The 18446-nt window shown below is 47.2% G+C and overlaps 1 protein-coding gene across 3 annotated transcripts in view; it reads right to left on the bottom strand.

Moving 5' to 3' along the window:
• Nucleotides 1-18446, bottom strand: part of BMP2 (bone morphogenetic protein 2) — a 122635-nt gene that overhangs the window by 68585 nt on the left and 35604 nt on the right. The window lies entirely within an intron of this gene.

An 18446-nucleotide genomic window follows, 5' to 3' on the forward strand; every position in this document is an offset into this window, starting at 1 on the left:
ACCAGAGGTGAAAGCTGCTGAAGCTGGCAGGAATCACTTATCCTGTGCGTGTGCTACAGAGAGGAACAACCAGAGCACAGACCCTGAGCAATAAACAGTATTTCAGGCATTACGAACACGCAGGAGAGCTCTGCTGATGAAAGATTTGTAGCTGTTGTTAATATCTGCCGAGTCCAAGCTGAGACCTGAAGCTCAGTCTGAAATTGAACCTTCTCCAGGTGCTCAGATTTCCTGATGTTGATCTGCCTGACAAAACAACAACAACAACAAAGGCCCGAAAACATGCTGTTGATTTGGAGAAGAATTTCCTCCTCGCATCCAGGAAAGTTCAGAGAAGAAATCGCTTGCCTGGGATGCATAGCTGTTAATACCTTCTCACAAGCTTTCCCACCCACAGAATGAAAAGCAAAAACCAGTTGGCTCTGGGGTATAAACCAAATTAGAAACAGGGAAGGGAAACCTACCAAGTACCCACAAGGAGTTTGGCTAAAGAACTATGATGCTTCTGAACGTTTGACTTGATATTCTCTCACAGAAAATGAGAGGGAAGCCAAAGCCTAAACGTTCAATTGCTTTTAAAAATGCTACTTTAAGCCTTTAAGCCAATTTGGGAGATATTGCAAATTTTGTCCTGATGCAATAAAAACAAATAAAAATTCCCAGTTCTAATCACGTTGGAAGTCAGATACCCTAAATGTCCTCTTTCTGTTATTTATCCCAGCTGCCACATGATCACAGCCCAACATGAGCAAGTCTAAGACCAGTTATGGTTAGTATCTGTGAAAAGAATCCTTAAGAAAACAAAATCTCCTGGATGTAAAAAGCTAAAGTTCCTGCAGATCATTCCCATTTTGTTAGGACACAGCATTGCTATGGGAGACTCTGGCTGTAAAAGGCTCTCTGAGCTCACTCATGTTCACAGAAGATCCTAGAGGACGTTTTATATGATTATGAGCATCTTAGCCAATATTCACCCTGGACTATTAGAATTTTATATTGTTTCTATTATTGATTACATTAATTACTGGCAGGGTCCAGGGCTTTCAGCCCGAGCCTCCTGCACAGCCCTGACTGCTCCAGGGTTTCCTTCCCTCCAGAACTGTCTTCTGCAAAGCCTCTTAGCCAAGCAGATCCTGCACCTTCCTCACTACTACCAGGTGGAGTTTGGAGCAGTTCTCCTGCCCTTACAAGTCAGCCAGCAGTGAGTCTGCAGCTCCCTGCAGGGCTCCAAAACCTCCTGCGAGGGTGGAGCAGGAAGGAAGAAGCTCCCGCAGTTCCCATGCCAGCTGTCAGGAGGGATGTGCAGCACCAGGAATGGCAGAGCTGGGCAGCCATGAACAGAGAGGGAGAATGGATACTTGGAGGTGAAAGGTATGGAAGAGGAGGGAAAGGAAAGGCAGGAATAGAAAGAGATGCAAGAAAACTGGGCTAAAAAAAATTAGGTGTTATTAAACTACTGGAATGTGCTTCTGCCCAGGTTCCTAGGGATGGTACATGTAGAACAGGAGTGAATATGCTGTGACCATAACAGCAGCAGGAGAGTGGGTCTCTGGTTCACCTGGAAGGAAGGAGGTGCATAGGCACTTATGTAGCCTCTGTGAAAGAAAACGTTTGGCTCTGAAGTGTTTGGCATCAGCTCCTGTGTATCTCCACAAGTGGATTTCCACTTGTCATGCAGAAATCTTTGCATCCTTCCCATACAAAGCCACACCTGAGTCCATGCAGGACTCCTTGACACAGTCACATTTTGCAACCACATTCCTTTTCTCCCAAAAAACCAAATGTCATTCATTGCAGCTTCATAGGATTTGATTCAGAATGGAATGAAAGTAATTCAATATAAATGTAACAGTTTTCAGCACTTAGAAAAACTGCCCATGGAGACCACTTTGCTTCAGGCTTTTGCTTTCTGGGCACTGTGAGAAATGGGCTGGGGGCTGGGGAGAAGTCACTTTCCACAGGAATTTGTGTGATGGTGCTAATCTCCATCTTCCAACTCATCTTTGGACAGCAGTGTGGGAGGAACTGAAACGTGGGGCAAAGACTCACATCTGAGTAAACAACATCAACAACTGAGGCTTTTACACCCTGTGTGGCATTGGCCAGCGATGAAGGGTTTCCCTGCAGCCACAAACCTGTTGTTCGACCTCTCTCCATACACAGACCTGTGCACAAATACACACACAGAGTTTGGGGGCCCATTCTTACAGGTCAGCCCTTGCTTTCCCCCATCACCCTTGTCCTGTGGCATTGCTGCGCTGACCCCAGTGCTTGGTGACCCTCAGTGGCTGTTTCAAGGAGGAAGAGGACGGGGCTGCAGCTCCCTGGGCTCTTCCTCCCTTCCAAGCCTGCCTTGAAGCATTTAGGCCTTCCTGTTCATTTAACCTCCAGCACCGGATCGACCTTCACCCCGCCCGGGGCCCAGACCCTCAGGGAGTGTGAGCTGTTGCCACCTCGCTGCAGAACTGCTGTGGTGGCTCCATGCCATCCTGCCGGTGCAAACAATCCTTCGAGAATCCTTTCAGGTGTGTTATTAATTCACAGGGAAAACTGTTGGTAGATTTTCATTGCATAACACAGCCAACCTCAGGACCAAACCAGAATGGAGGTGTTTAATCAGAGCAGTCCCCTCCAGTTCCCACGTCAGGGAGCTGAGCCAGATCTACGTCTGAGCTCTGCTGCTCGCGAGCCGGAGGGACCTGGGGGTTCTCCATGCTGCTCTAAACATCCATCAAAACAACTGTAAATGAGTTATGTTTCAAGTATGCAAGAAGTTGCTTCTCCATGCCAAAAAACGATTAGTGTTCTCAGGCTTCCAGCAATGCAAAGCAGAGTCTGCAATGTCCTGATGAGAGATAGATGCATTTCCTCTTAGACAATTAATATTAGGGGTGGGTTTTATTGCTATTCTTTTTTATGTTGTTAACATCCTGCCCTCTTTCCTGGTTCCTCCCAAAGAGCTACAATGCAATTTGCAAAACTCCCCTTTGTAAGATGTAAACATTTACTAAACATTGTCTTTCCACTTTGTATTATGACAAAAGAATAGAAGTCAAGATGTTAAATATATTTCTGTATTTGCATCTGAAAGCCCCAGGCCTTCCTGAACATACTTGCAGATAACTTCTATTGTTTCCAGCACATTGTTACCTTTTTCTGTGGATCATCAGCTCCATGAAAATCCAAGGGCGAGGTCTTTGCTGGAACACTGTGTAGGACCCACTGCATTACCAGTGTATCCATGCCATATGATGGTCACCTGTGTTATTGCTGATTGTTTGAAACCTGATTGCTTCATCCTGGACATACCCAGCCTGGCCTCCAAACACACCGCTGGGATCTGGGAACCGGAGCGTTTTCTCCAGTGTGATCCAGCTAAACCAGAGGCTGAAGCAGTGACTGCAGAGGGCATTCCTAGAGCCGCCAGGCGCTTTGGCAGCAAAGCCTCGGGTGGTGGGAGTGCTCCTGCTGTCCCTGGGGGGTGGCCAGGCTGTCCTGGCTGTCCCAGGGCTGTGGTGCTGCAGGACAGAGCAGGGACTGCGCAGGCTGCTCAGGAGGGCAGCGAGTGCTGACAGACCCCGAGTGCAGAGCACAAACCACTGCACACCAAAAACCCTCCCGAGCGTTCTCTGAAGCCAGGAACACCTGGAAACACTTCAATCACCTCCCTCACATCTCCACTAGATAGAAGAAATCCAGTGCCTTCATCAACAGTGCCTTTGCCAGAAGCAATGAAAACAGGACCTTTAGCCTGGTTTGGACGGAGCCTGGAATGCCCAAAGCTCCTTCTCCAGCTGCCCAAAGCCCCTCCCTGAGGCCCCAGCGGAGCGTGGCCACCTCAGCCCCTGCAGCAGCGCACTCACCCTGGTCTTGTGTTCTCTCCTTTTGTGTTTGCCTCTCTCTCTGCTTGCTGTAAACACCATCCTGTATTTCACAGATGGTGAGAGATGGCACTGCATTCATTGTTGTTGTAACGTTCTCCAAGGGTGTAAAATAAAACCAGTTTTGCGTTCCATATCCCTAAGCAAACGCCTTTCCTTTCCCTTTCTTCCTTGTTATTTTGTGCATGTGTGTACACATACATTTTTTCAGGAGTAAAGAGCATAGTTTACCCCACTACACATACACACACGCATTCTTTAAGCACAATTATTTGAAAAATTTCCTGTTAAAATTCCTACTAAATAAGTAAGCATCATTTAAAGAAGAACTGCTTAGCGTCACTTGGTATTTTTTTTTAAATAATATGAAAATTCAAGATGTGAGGGTGTAAGAAGAGATGCCCAGACTGACTCCCTAATACAGATGTGACTTTGGGACATGAATTTACAAAACTGACTGAGGCAAAGGAGAGAAGACTGATTTTTTTTTTTCTAGAGCTATAGGAACAGTTTCAGAGCTTAAATCTTTTTTAAAATCACACCGCAACCACAGGAGCCATCTTTGTGAAATTTTTGGAGGGAGGTGGGGCTGTTTGTTTGTTTTAAATAGCCTGTTAACCTCATCTGCTGCTGCAGACAAAGCCTTAGGCCAATCCTGCAAACACCTCTGGTATTGTTCAGAGCAGTTGCTTTTGCACCTGCCAGGAAATTTGTAAGATCAGAGACGCAGAGACGCAGATCCACCTCCTGCAACCTCTTTGCCTTCCTGGAAACTCCCCCAGAATAGCTGACTGGGTAGGATTAGGCTCTTGCTTTGGAGGTTGATTATGTGATCTCTGTTTCTTCCAGCCTTGCCAGCCAGGGCTTACCTCCAGATGAGTATTTCAGCACGTGCTTAACCTTAAGCAATGAGATACTCATGCTTGTAGTTAAGTACAGGCTTAAAAATTTTGTTGGAAGCAAATCACAAGCACATTCTTACATACTTCTCTGGGCTGGGCTTAACCAGAGCTCTCCTGTTAAAACAGACTTTTCTTTTTTCTCCCAACACTTAGCCCATCACTGTCATTTCCCTCCTCAACTACCCTCTCCAACGCTTCATTCCAGTGGAACGAAGGGGAAATGACATTTTCTCCTACAGCAGTAGATCAAAATTGACAAAAAGCATTAGACTGGGCGTGAATTTACAGGAAGAGGTGATTCCTTTTATTTAGCACAGCTATCCCAGGCTAACTGTACACATGGGTCTGTCCAAGATCTGGCTCTCCCTGAAACAGCTCCTCTCACACATCTTGCACTCCCACAGCTCTGCACGACTCCAGGCACACACCGAGGCTTTATGGGGCTGGGGGGAAGCTGCCTCCTCTGTTAAGCATCCAGGAAAACAGAAGGAATGCAGCGTGTTGCTCCTGCCTAGCAGAGAGTTAATATCCTTGCACATGAGCCATTTCACCTACAGCAAGAAGTGAAAGCATGCGACTACACCCAACAAATGATCACAGAGCACCCTGCAGCGAATGTGCTTCCATTTCAAAGGGAGAGATCAAAACCCACAAAGAAAAGAAGGGGGGGAAAAAAAAGGAAAGAAAGAAAGAAAGATGCTCCCAGCCTGTGCATGAGATCAATGTTGGGCCCAGGCTCAGAAGTTTTCAGAGAGCAAGGGAAAGATATGGACAGAAGAATCATAGAGCACCTTCAGTGCCGCATTATTTATGTGCTGGGGGTTTGATCCTACACACCAAAATAAATGGGAGGTTTGCCACCAACTTCAATTGAAGCAGAAACAAGTCCTATCACCTTGAGGTTTATTGGCTGTCTGCAGAAAGTTTTAAATTTTATATAGAAATTAAACCGAGGATAATTTGACAGTTTAATGGTGACGTCGTGGTTTTTACATTAAAAGAGACACGAATTTATCCTTTTGGTTATTTTTTTTCCCGCCTGTTGGTTTTTTTAAAGATGAATTCTCATGTTTCAAGGGAAGACTGATAAAAATGGGACATTCCTGTGCATAAGAAAAAAAGAACTCCAAGCTCAGTCGGGCCCTACATGCCTCACTCAAGGCTCAGTAGTTTGAAGCAGTTTGCATTAGTGGTAGCTGCAAATTAGCCATCCTGTAAGTGCTCCACTCCCCTGCCAAAAACAAAGACTGTCCTAATTTGAACTATGCCAAATAGGGCATTTGACCATGAAAAATGAATTTAAAGAGATGAAAAAAAGAAATCGAATCCTGTATTTGGCACCTATCAGCTGGTCCAAAAAGTGAGGAATCTGCTGAGTGACAGAACCAGGCTCAGGACTCCCTGCAGTTCCAGCTCCTCAGGAAGTCCAGACCTAAACTGATGTGGAAAAGCCTGAGCAAACGACTTCCCTACCCCTTGGTCATCATTAATCATTGATTATTAAATTAATCCACTCATTGAAGCCAGTTAGTGCCAGTGCAATGAGCTGGCCCAGTAAGACTGAGTTGGGGCTCAGCAGCCTGATGGCAGATATTTCAAGTTAGGACAACACTCACACTTCCACCAATACGAAGCTTAATAAAATGATCTATCTCCAGCTGGTTTGGTTCATCTCTTTGGAAATCCAAAGTACTCTGAGTGGCAGCTCCTGCTCTCCAAGCAGACTGGGACAGGACCCAGAGTCTGTTAGGATCTGACAGTCCAGAAGCTGCACAGGATGGGGAATGCAGGTGGGAAGTGACAGAACTGGTGAGCAACAGTTACCACAGTTACCACAGTGCAAGACCACAGCAGCCACCCAGCTTCACCTGCCACCTTAAGGAGGCCTTTTCCAGCCATCCTGTGGGACCCTTGGAAAAAGGAGTCATTCACTGGTCTCCCATCCAGCACTTGCAGGAAGGTGGCTGTGCCCACAGCTCTCTTGCCCCGCATCCCACAGGGACATGTCCCTGTGTCCCTGTCACACACAGGACAGCTCAGTCCTGGAGACAGCAATCACCCGTAAGCTCCAGGAGTGGGAGCAGCCCCTGGAGCAGAGGCAGATGGGAGAGGGGATGCAAGTGGGACAGGAGGAAACTTTCACACAGGAATGAAAAAACTCTAGTTCTTCCTTCTCCCACTAAAAGATTCCACCACCTAGGACTGTATTATTTCTTATGAAAATACAGGAGGATCCTTGTTCTGGGCAACAACAACAACAAAAGCCTTTAAAACCAACTGTGAAAAATACAGCATGACCAAAACTATTTGAATTTGTGCCATGTTCTGTAATGAGGTTTTTTTTTGATTGCTGGTTTGGGGGAGGAGGGAAGAGGAAGAACAGCAAAAACATTTCAAATCAACCTAAAAGCATTTTTCTTCCCTTCTCGTGATATTTTTCCACTTCAGTCAGTGCACCGGAGAACATCTCACTCCCACAGCCCTGCCACTTCCAGCCCCCCAGCAGCAGCACTGAGGGATTTCTAACACCAAATAGCTGGAGCAGAAACCTGTCCTGAGGCAGTGGGGCTGGGGCTGCCCTCCATGGGCCACACAGACCCCACATTTGGCCCCCAAATTTCCCTGCCAGAATCCGGAGCAGCCTGGGCAGCATGCTCCGGCCGGTGGCTGCTCCGAGAGGAGACAAGCCTCTGCTGCTGGATGCATAATCTCCAATTTATACAAAGCTTTGAAAGGCATCCAACGGTCTAATTGGGAGGCCCTTAAATTAAAGTGGGGATGGGATTTGGAATCCACTTTAGAGCCTGCGGTTTGGAGGGAAGCATGGGGATCCATTTCATCTGTGTTGATATCAAGGGAGCCCAATATAAATGTTTTCTGGCACTTTTATTCCTCCAGCCCTGGGGTTTACATGAGGGTTGGCTTTTTGTTCAGGTTTTTTTCTTTCTCTGTTGTTTTTTTGCACTCTGAAGCCTCTTCCAAGCATAATTTTGGAAGAGGGGTGTTACCACAGTGTCTGGGGCACCACCATTTCTTGCAGGTCTGGCTGCTGGACCATGGCACTGTACCATGCCTGTCCCCTCACTGGTGGCAGCTGCCCTGCCCAGGTGGGACATCAGCAAAGGGGTTCTGGATGTGCTGCCAGGGAGTGGTGGGCAAGGGGAGCTGTGCCTGTTGCAGGAGCCTCAGGGCTGCTCTCAGGGATGGCTCTCTTTCTCCAAGCCTCGGCCCTGCATTTCCACAGCTCCCCTCTGGCCTGGGGCTTGGGAGACAGCTCTGGAATGGCTTTATTGCCCACCCTCAGGAAAGCTCTGCTGCCCTAAGCCACCATGTCAGAGCTGAGGCAGATGCTGGGGGCAGGATGAGGGGGTGGGCAGGAGATGATCTCCATTTGCACATCTGCTTTTAATTGGACTCTGGTGGAATATTGAGTCATTTTGCATCACTCGGAACCTGGCCCACTGACAAGGACCCCGTGGCTGAACGTGTCCCACCACCCTTCACTCCCAGTGCAAACCAGCATTTTTTATTCCCTAGCCAAAGAATTACATTTCTATTTCACAGGATCCCAAAGCCTAAGGGGATGCTTACATCCAGCTTGTCCCACTACGGCGAGTGAACCTCACCTAAAGGTGAGAGACTGCAGGGTGAACACTCACCCTTCCAATGTGCTTTTTGCTTTGAGGTCTGACAGAAAACCTACAGTGCATTGGGAAAGGAGGGCTCCACGTGGGCTCTCCCCAAGCCCCCTCCCCAGCTGCCACAGCATGGCCAGACTGCAGCGAAGCCAGGCTGATTTACGGCGCTGGAGAGCCGACCTCAGCATCCTGAGGGTGCTGGAACGTGTCAGCAGCTGCTCAACGCGGCCACTTCTCCTCCTAATCTTCGAATAAAATATTCAGCAAGCAGCCAGAAGGAAAATGATTTGAGGGAGTGGGAGTTTTCCCAACTTTGTATTTTTGCCGCCAGAACAGAGTATTGTTCCTCCTCGCCGCTTGAAGTGGTTTCTGCTCACAAAAGCCCTGCAACAACAATGCCGAGCGTGCGCAGGAAATTCCCTTCACATCTCAGTGACACAAGGAGGAGGAACAGGGATTGTACAGTGCATGCAGAAATATAAACATGAGAAATGACCTCATTTGTGCCAGCGTTCCCAGTGATTGTATGGGTTCATGGCCAGAATTTCTCCTGTGGCCTTATTCCTGCTCTCCTCTCCCGTGTGCTGTATGCTCTGATCAAAAAACAGGATAGGATCGTAAATGAGACTTGGCTTCATGTCGTGCTTTCCCTCCAACTCCTAAACCTCATCCCCAGCCAAGCTCCACAGTCATTCTCCTGGAGCTGGGAGGGAAGTTGGCTTTGGCCCTGTCCCCACGGGGAGCGACCGTGCTGGTTGGATGCTCCAGTAGAAATTCCCTGGTGGGAATTACACACATGTATGAAAATAAGGGATAAGCTTGAGGCTAAAGTCCTGGCATGAGATGCAGAAAAACTCGCCCTCACCTCCCAGCCCTCCCTCGGTGACACCTGGCTAATCCTGGGAGCACACACATTACCTTCACCCCCAGCAGCAGCCGGGCAAAGTGTTCCGGGTGTTTCTCGCCTCTCCAGAAAAGCCAGCTGGGAGGCTCCATCCCCCTCCTGTGACCCCAGAGCTGCGCCTCACTCGGGATGACCTGCTGCTGGACACACCTTAGCCCAGCACCAGCTCTTTCTGGCCAGTGAGTCACAAATCCATGGATATCCTAACCAGAGCGGAGGTGGCTGATCTGCCACACTTCTATTTTGCAAGAAGCAGTGACATTTCGTGAGTGTCTGTGCGTGGGATCAGCTTCAGAAGGACAATTTCCCACAGAAAAGAAATTAGTCAGGATGTTTTGTTTCATTTTAAGTAAAAAAAAAAAACGTGAAACCCTTCCACAGGATTTTTTTTTCCTTGTGAAACAAATAAATATCTGGCTCTTTTGACATCTGAGTACCTGCTACTTTACCCTGTCCTGGGGTCACAATAAGCATCAGGGACCCTGCGAGCAGATTTGGAAAGTCTCAAGACTCCAGGCCCTGGAGCAAGGCCCAGAGCAGGAACATGGCCCCCACTCAAAAGGGTTCCTGGGTTCCTGCCCAGGAGCGGCAAAGGTGGAACCCGCCCCTGCAGCTACATCCCATCAATCTTTGTGCCTGGAAAAAATGTGCCCACAAGGTTACCCTGAAACCATCGCCTTGAGGGGACCTGGCTGTTCAGCTGAGACTCTTGGCTTGGGGAGCCCCGCTTTGAGCTCCACGTGTCGGCCAACAAGCTCCACATCCTCCCAGCTCCGCGCCCAGGGCCGTCCCTGCCTGTGCGTGGTGCACAGCACCCACCTTCCCCCACCACGCGGCAAAGCAGGCCGGCACAGCTGCCCCCTCCTCCCAGGAAAAGGTGGCTGTCGCTCGGTAGCTGCCTCCTGCTCCTCTGCCAGTCCCCTCCTTCATTAAATTAACACCTCGTTAGAAAATGCAAGCCGCTTTGTTCCTACAAATGCTGCTGGAGGGTGTTTACTTTCCTAATGAATATCCTGTGTAGAATGGAAATCTGTCCCTGGCAGTCCTTAACAAGTGCTTCATTAAGCTGTTTGGAAAAAATGTTCCTTTCTGTTCTCCTTTGAACAGGTTAGGCTTTGCTCTTTTAAGCCGGGTTTTGGCTGCCTCCCCATACCTGAGAGGATGGGTGGAGAGGTGGCCATCTGCTCCCAGAGCAAGCAGCTTTTCCAATCCCCAGCAACAGGAAATGTGCTGAGAGACAGGGCAGCCTCTCCACCGGTGAGACAGCATCGCTCTGCTCCCAGGAGCAGTCTGGCACCCCGGCAGAGCAACGGCGAGAGCAGCACTCACCCGCAAGTGCAGCTACGGGATTCACACTCTTACAGTCCTGTTACAAAACGAGGCGAGGTCAACAGCAAACCAGAAATGTCAAAAAAAGAAGGGCGTGGTGGATGTAGGGGCCAGACGACCAAAGTGATGTTAGGCGTGGACTCCTTAAAAAAGTTTTGAGAGTAAAACTTAACAGCAGATCCTCGGATTTAAATGTAATTTTGTCTGTGTTAGTGATGGCAATTAAAATTGCTTATAATTCTGTTTAATAAAGCTCAGGTTGAAAACTGACAGCTTGGGGATAAAAGTGTATTTGATGAAGTTTGTTCCCCAGTCAGTACTGGAAATAGGTACCACCCAGGTTGTCTTTCACCCAAGACCCAAAGAGAGGTCACAGAAGGACAGAAAACATGTGGGGCATCCTCTCAGGGCAGGTCCCTCTTAAGAGACCTGATCCTCTCTCACTGCAGAGATGCCAGTACAATGCAGGTATGACAAAAGCTCAGAAAAACCACACTTCAGTAAAATTGTGTGTTGTTCCTGTCACTGGTGGTTTGGCCCTTGGGATCTTCATCACCCAGCTTGGCACCGGCCACACAGCCCTGACCTTGGATGGCAGGGCCTGCACTCTGCCCTTGGGATGTTTGCTTTGCCCAGCACACAGCTTACAAACTTGAGAGGAAATGTTTGCTCCGCATTGGACTCTCCACTGGTATTTAACCCAAATGTTCTAATGGAATGGGGGGGGGGGGGTTGTGTGAGTGTTTCAGGGTGTTTTAGTGGGTTAAGGAGGGTTTTTTTCCTTTCTTTTATTTCTTTTTCTTTGCTACTGCGTGGTGAAGGGCTGCCATCCAAGTCACCAGGCACCCCCTACAAACCTGAGAGGCACACACGAGACACGTGAGAACAGCAGTGACATCAGTGAGCACGTACCAAAATCTGAACCAGAACATGCAGCTGACAACATAAACCCAGCATCTGCAGATTGAGGAAACCAGCCAGCTTCCCACCAGTCATCCCATTAGGACAAGCTCCCTTGTTAAAACTCTGTTGATAGAGGAGTGGATAATTAACCACCCAATGTCTGTACTGCACCAGTGATTGTCCAGCGTTATCTGACAGTGGTATCAGAGATAACACTGCACAATGGCCTGTTTGGAAAGGTGGGTAAAATGGAAAAAAGTACTGGAAAGTTTGCACGAAAAAAATAATGGCAATATTCAGATGCTAAGCTGCTAAATTCAACTGTTCCACATAAATACCCATTTGATTTGGAAAGCTTTCCTAACAGAGGATACAGAACTTTGATGGAAACAGTGGTATTCCAGTGGCTGCGCTTTCCCTTTGCTCCATCTCTTAGTTCATAAGAGAGAAAAAGGAATTCATCTGCCACTGGCCATTGAAAGGAAGTGGTATTTAGAAGCCACAGTGTTGAAAGCAGAGGGAAAATAGCTGAAGCACCCCAAAATACCAGACACAGAGCAAGGCGGATCATGTCAAGCAGTTTTCTCAGAAAAATCTGAATCCAAATTCTGGCCACCCAATGTGGGAGATAAATTGTTCCAAACCAAGGAAAAAAAATAGTTCTCTGATAACCAAGAGTAAATAATTTAAAGAATAAACATGTAAGTCCAGTCTAGCAGCCTACAAGCCTGTCCTAAATCTGAGGATGTCTGCTTTTCCTGTGGCCGGATGATTCCAGCTGGCACATCCATAGGTCACCTCCAGCACTCAGACCTAATTAGCATTGCCATTATCTACTAATACATGAACCAGGATTAAATGCTTATAAACCAAGGTGGGCTACATCCTGCCCTTAGTGACCCACAGCCACTAGGAACAGCTTCCCCAAACCACTGGAATCACACATCTCTTGTAACTGAGATTAGATTCTAATGTGATACCTCTGAGGATTTTTTTTGTTGCTCTCCACTTCATATGAGCTAATGAGCAGCTTTGCCTCTATCAGAAAATTGGACAAATGTGCAACCCAACAAATTGTGTTTGCACCTCTGTCAATTCTACAGGTAAAAAGCGCCCCACGGATTCCAAAAGTTGTGTTTCACACACACATTGCTCTTACTCTGCAGGGTAAGGTCACACAGGGAGGAGGACAGGACAGAGGTGGGACTGTCTTCCTTACCACCAGTTCTGCAAAACCATCCCCATCAGAATGTCTGCACTACTTATTATACACTAAAAAAATATCTTCAAAGGCAGGCAGGAAACAAAACTTATCAGCCCTGTTCCTGGAGACGAAGGGAAGCCATGACATGGTGAAGGACCTCTCGCTCCCTATTCCTGAACGCCTTTCAAAACATGATCTTGAATAGGTTTTACTGGACCTCTGCATCTCCTCAAGGTTGGGTTAATGAATCATATCTAATGCTGGAGACATTGGCAGAAAGCTTGTCAGCCTACTCCACACTTTATTCACTTGCCATAAATTTGGGGAAAAAAGAAATGGAATAGCACATGCAAAGAGAGAGGGAAGAGGAGTTTTTTCTTCAGCCAAGTGAAAAAATGGTACAAGAAGGGAAAGAGATCAAGCAGGCAGACAAGCAATAAGCTCATCAATAAACAGAATTGATAACAGAAGCCCTTCAAAGACTGACCCAGAGTTGTCCTCACTGACAGCAGAGGAATCCAAATATCATCCCTGCATGTTTACATCAGCAGAGAGAAAGGGACACGGGAATGGCTCCTTGAGCCACATTTCTTAAACTGAATTCCTACTGACTTCTGCACCTGTGTGGGAAAGGCAGGGGGAAAAGTACCACTTTCTAGCTAAGGGAAGGCCCCAGCATCTCCTACAGAGTATGGCAACAACTTGAGGTGCTCAGGAAACTGGAAAAGCAGGGTACTGCGTGATAAGGGAGACAAAGTGAAAACTTGGAGCTACATGATAGCTCCCTGTGGCCCTTTCTACACTATATCTGACCCCATCCCCTTTCCTTCTTCCAGCACTGATCAGAAATTCCACCTGTTACAGCCTCCTACTCACAGTTCTGTAAAAAACCAGGACAAAACCCAGCAAGTTTTCCTGCACTGCTGCAGGAATAGCCCCACTATTGCATGACAGCTTTCACAAAGCTCATACTGTGTGATGAACTTGTCCCTGGGCTCACACCACTACAGCACCTCCCCTGCCCAGCACTGCCACCAGGTTTGAGGGCTGGCCTTCAGGGCCTCCCCCAGGGCCTTGGGTTTTACCTGGAGACAGGAACAGCACAGGGCCAGGCAGTGGGGAACCATGGCTGCCGCCCCTAGAAGGGAGAGGGTTGCTGGCAGGGCAAGGACACCTGCCCAGAAAGTCCCAGTCATTTCCCTTTCCTCCCCTTACTGTGGATCTTTTCTCAGTCACATTATTCCAAGGAACTCTTATTTTTGCAAGAACTCTGGTGTCATCCCTATTAGATGATAAACATTTATAAGCCAAAGCATAATTCCAAATACTTAGCCCTTAGTCAAGCACTAGAAAGTAAAGGTCAAACTGTAAACATCAGTATTTTTGTAAAGATTGCGCGCATTCGTGTTTTGAATTCTTGTTTTCCTTAAGTAAACCCCAGGCAAGAGATAACAGATGCCTAATTTCAAAGCCCCTGAAACTTCTAATTTGGCACGCAATGGCATGCGCTCTAATGACGTTTACAGAAGCGCTCTCTGAAGCGTTCACACATGAAAAATTAAAGTGAAGAGAGTTTGTTTTATTTAAATCAAACCTATTTTCAGAAACCTTTTATCCAGCCATAAACTGCTGTGCAGCAAAAGATCAACATTTGTGCCTCCAAGTTTTCTTCCTAATAACAAGCCAGTGAGGCAGCGCGTTCTGCCTCAAAGGACCATTAGGAAAGTATTTTTTTGCTGGGGGGTGTATGGGGATGTTTGCTACCCAGACAGATAAAGACGACTTAATGTTCCTGCAAAGCCGAGCACTCAAAAGTGAGAAAAAGGCAGAATTACGGTAAATGGAGCCATTTTCCCTCCCCTCATGCATGCGCATGATGACACAGCACACTCCCATTTTCCCGGCAGGGTGCTTGTCCCCGGGCTCGGCCAGGGCGAGAAGGGGCTGTTCTGACCCCCCAAAGCCATTTGGTCCTGGTGTGAGGAGCCCCAGCGCACCCCGTGGGCTCCCAGACCCCCTTGGGCACTCAGGGCTCAACCCAGAGGCAGAGCAGCAGTGCCTTGGTGTGTGTGGCACAAATAGGAATTTACCTTTGCTGTTTCCCAGCATAGAGGAGGGACAACCTTTCCCCGATTTCACAGGCTGGGAAGCAAAGAAGGAAAAGGGGAGCTGAAGCATCCATGGCTATGGGGACAGTGCAACCAGGCATGCCAAAGCTGTTTCATTTTCCAGAGCTCTACAATGATATTTTCTGTACCGCAGCTCTCCTGAGCTTCTGCTGCAACTGCTCCAGTTTTCAGGTCAGTACCCTGGGTCTCAAGTCAGACACCCAGAATATGAGGAACACTTGAATCAGTGACCACCCATGAAGAGTTTGGTTTCAGTAACTTGCCTGGAATCACGCTGGCAGAAGCACTGAAAGTGCTAATTCCCTAGTGAACATCAGAACAGCCTTTAATACTTTTTCCTCTTTCCACAAACCCCCACCTCCCTCACCATTCATCTTTCCACTCCTGCCAGAAATGGGGTAGAGATCCTTGGACAATGGTGTCTTTTACCACACAGCCCTGATTCATTCCCCAAGCAGGTCTGTAATTGTAGTGGTCTAATTAAAGGCTGTATCATAGCACAGAAGATGGGAGTAGAGCTGGGAAGAGAATTAAAGTTGCAAGATAATTTTGGTATATCCTAAATGTTTTTAAGTACAGTTTGCACACATGTGTGTGATGTCCTTGACTTCAAAAAACAACAACAAAAAAAACAAAATAAAGCTACAAAAAAATCCACTGAACAGCTGGAAGCAAATTCCAGCAGGGCTGGAACCCCTGGAGTTGCTGAAGAGCCTCCAGTAGTTTAAGCGAACACAGGACCTGTGTGAAGGGCAGCACAGTGCCTTTTGCTGTGCAGACAAGAAGGAGCTGAGGAGCTTTGTCTGGGGCCTTTGCAGAAGAGAAAAATGCCAGCTCCACTTCAGGATTCTGGAAGGGAACACGCCAAACACAAACTTTTCGATACCACCTCCCCCAAAATACCTAGATCTCGTGCTCTCTTTTCTCCTCTATTCCACAGGTATCTATGCATTGAGGGACACAGGAGATCTGCAAACATCCATCCCCCTCCTGCGAGCACAGAGGGAGACCCTCACCCAGACATGCAGGCATTCCCGAGCTTACTCCCGCCCGGGAAATACAGCTGCAATTACAGAGCAATTCCTCTCTCGGCCGAGTCCCCCTCCATCTCCCCGAGGGACAGACCCGTCCTGGGTGGGGGCTGTGGGAGAGCAGCCGCCCCACAGCAGGGAGAAGCCCCAGCCGCTCTGCAAAGACCAGGTTTTCCCCTCAAACATCAGCCGAGCACGTGCAAGGGGAGAGGTTTGAAATGTTCATTAAGTGGCCGAGTTTGGCAGCAAAGCCAAGTGAAAGTCACTCTGCTGCCAAATCTCAGCAGCACGGTGGTGCTAGAGCTGCTCAAATTGGCGGATATCTTACTGTTTCAAGGCAAGAAAAACCTCTTTTTCCCTTTTCCCAAAAAGCTGGTGGTGTCAGTCCCACATCAGCCACATGCCACACACACAGAGCAGCTCTGCCACTGAAACTTCTGCATTGTGAAGAGAAGGGTTTGTCCCGATTTACAGCAAATGCCTGCAAAGTTTTAGATTTCAGATCCACCCATCATAATAACAGAAACCCCCACTATGGCTGAAATTCCTTCCTGTAATATTTTAAAAAGTATTTCTGCAATATCTCCCATATGCCACCAATAAAGATGACTTTTGTACCACTCTAGCCATGGGCATGGTTGATTTTTTAATATTATTACTTTTGATCAGCTGTCAGGCAAGAAGGTTTTTTATTCTTACTTTTCCCTCACTGGGCTGAGCAGCTCATCATCTGTCTGCCTCAAGCTGAGAACTCTCATTTTAGACTCACAAAGTTGCCCACATTGTCTTTGCAGACCTATTCCACATAATAGGCAAAGAACAAATGCGCTAAGAAAAGCTGCAAGTGAATTAATTGGGAATAGGCAGAGCAGACAAGAGAACACACCTCTGTGTTTAAGCTGTTAGGAACAAATATCCATCTTGTTAAACACGATGGACCTCCAAAAGCAAATTAACTGTCCATATTTGGTTCTTCAAAAGGAAGCCACCACGGAGACTGGGTCTACCAGCAAAATCTGGTTTTACTGGTCTCATGTTGGACAGTAAAGTTGGCTGCAGCTGCCAAAGCTGGGACTTCAAAGAACAGAGGATTTGCTGGAAAAGATTCAACCAAGTCCATTCCAGAAGCTCTTCCCTGACCCTACACAGCAACAGCTACACAAGAGGGAGGAGAAAAAAAAAATACTAATCCTCCTGTCTAATATGTACACTTTTTGGGCTTTAGAGCAATTATTTTTGTGAATAATTGTAAAATTAGTGACTAATATACACACTTTTGCTAATTTGGACTAATTGCTTTTCATAGTAGTTATGTTTAAGCTCGGAGCAAAGACTGTCCACAAAGTCTGTTTTCTCTTTGGGATACTACTAAAGAACAAAGAAATTGAACCAAGTATGATTAAAGTGACACTGGCTAAGGAGTATATTGTTTTAGCAGACAGAAGCATTAATAAATCATGGTATTTCTCTCTTTTCTATCAAAGGAATTTTTTAGGACTAGACAGAGAACAGCTCTTTTTCTGAAAGCTTTAAGAAAAAAACTCAGGTCATTTGCACCTCAATTGCCATTCAGCTATTACAGATACATTCTGAAAGTCATGAAAATTTTGCCTTTGGAGACTGCTTAAACAGATCACTAGAGCAGGATAAAATGGAAATGCTTTTGGGAAACGGACAAGAGCAAAGAAAAAAATAGAGGTTACTGCATAAAATAACCCCCATCAGTATCAGTTGAAATAATTCCGGGGGAAAAGTCTCACTCAGTTCTGCATTCAGTTCTCCCAGCAGCTTCCTCCTTGCTCAAAACAAGTATTTCCACTTCAAGCAAGGGTAAAACAGAAAACAAGAGGCAACATAAACGAGCCTGATTTTCCAGAAGATCCAAATCATGGCCAGCCAAAGAAACTACTCTTGGAGCCATGTCCATCTAGAAACCCAACCTCTGAGACACTCAGGGTTGCTACTCAGATCTGAAGTGCTGGCCAAGGTTTTCATTTTGCTCAATGATTATTATTCTGAGGCAGCAAAACGTGCTTGTCCAACCATCTGGAATTCCATGGATCCCTGCTGGCTTGAGAGTCCGGCAGGGAGATGGAGGAAACCGAGCTTTGCAATAAACACATTTTCGAGTTTACAAACCTTCCATGAATGCTCTGAGGGAAATGTTTGGCTGTTTGCTCAAGCACACACTGCTTCAAGATGGGCTTGCAATACAAGCCATGAACACTGCCCACCCCAGAGGTCCCACAGGCTGTGGTGTGACCTTCCAGAGCTCGGTTACACACTCACTACATGAACAATGCCGAGGTGGTTTGGATTTCACCATTTTTGGTTGGAATGAACCGAAACCGATACCAGACCTGTGCTGGTGCGAGCCAGTCCCAGCCAGACTGAGCACTTGGGCAGCTGGCATTTCCCTTCAGCGCCACTGGAGTTTGGGAGGTTTGCTTTGGTGACCTGTGGCCTTTCTTTCTTCCCGCCCGCCTCATTCTTTCTTTCTTTGCTATGTATGTTAATTTGGGGAA

Source organism: Corvus kubaryi, unplaced genomic scaffold (genome assembly GCF_017639235.1).
Source record: "Corvus kubaryi isolate FWS band 111438036 unplaced genomic scaffold, C.kubaryi_AGA036_p1.0 70, whole genome shotgun sequence".
Taxonomy (NCBI): domain Eukaryota; kingdom Metazoa; phylum Chordata; class Aves; order Passeriformes; family Corvidae; genus Corvus; species Corvus kubaryi.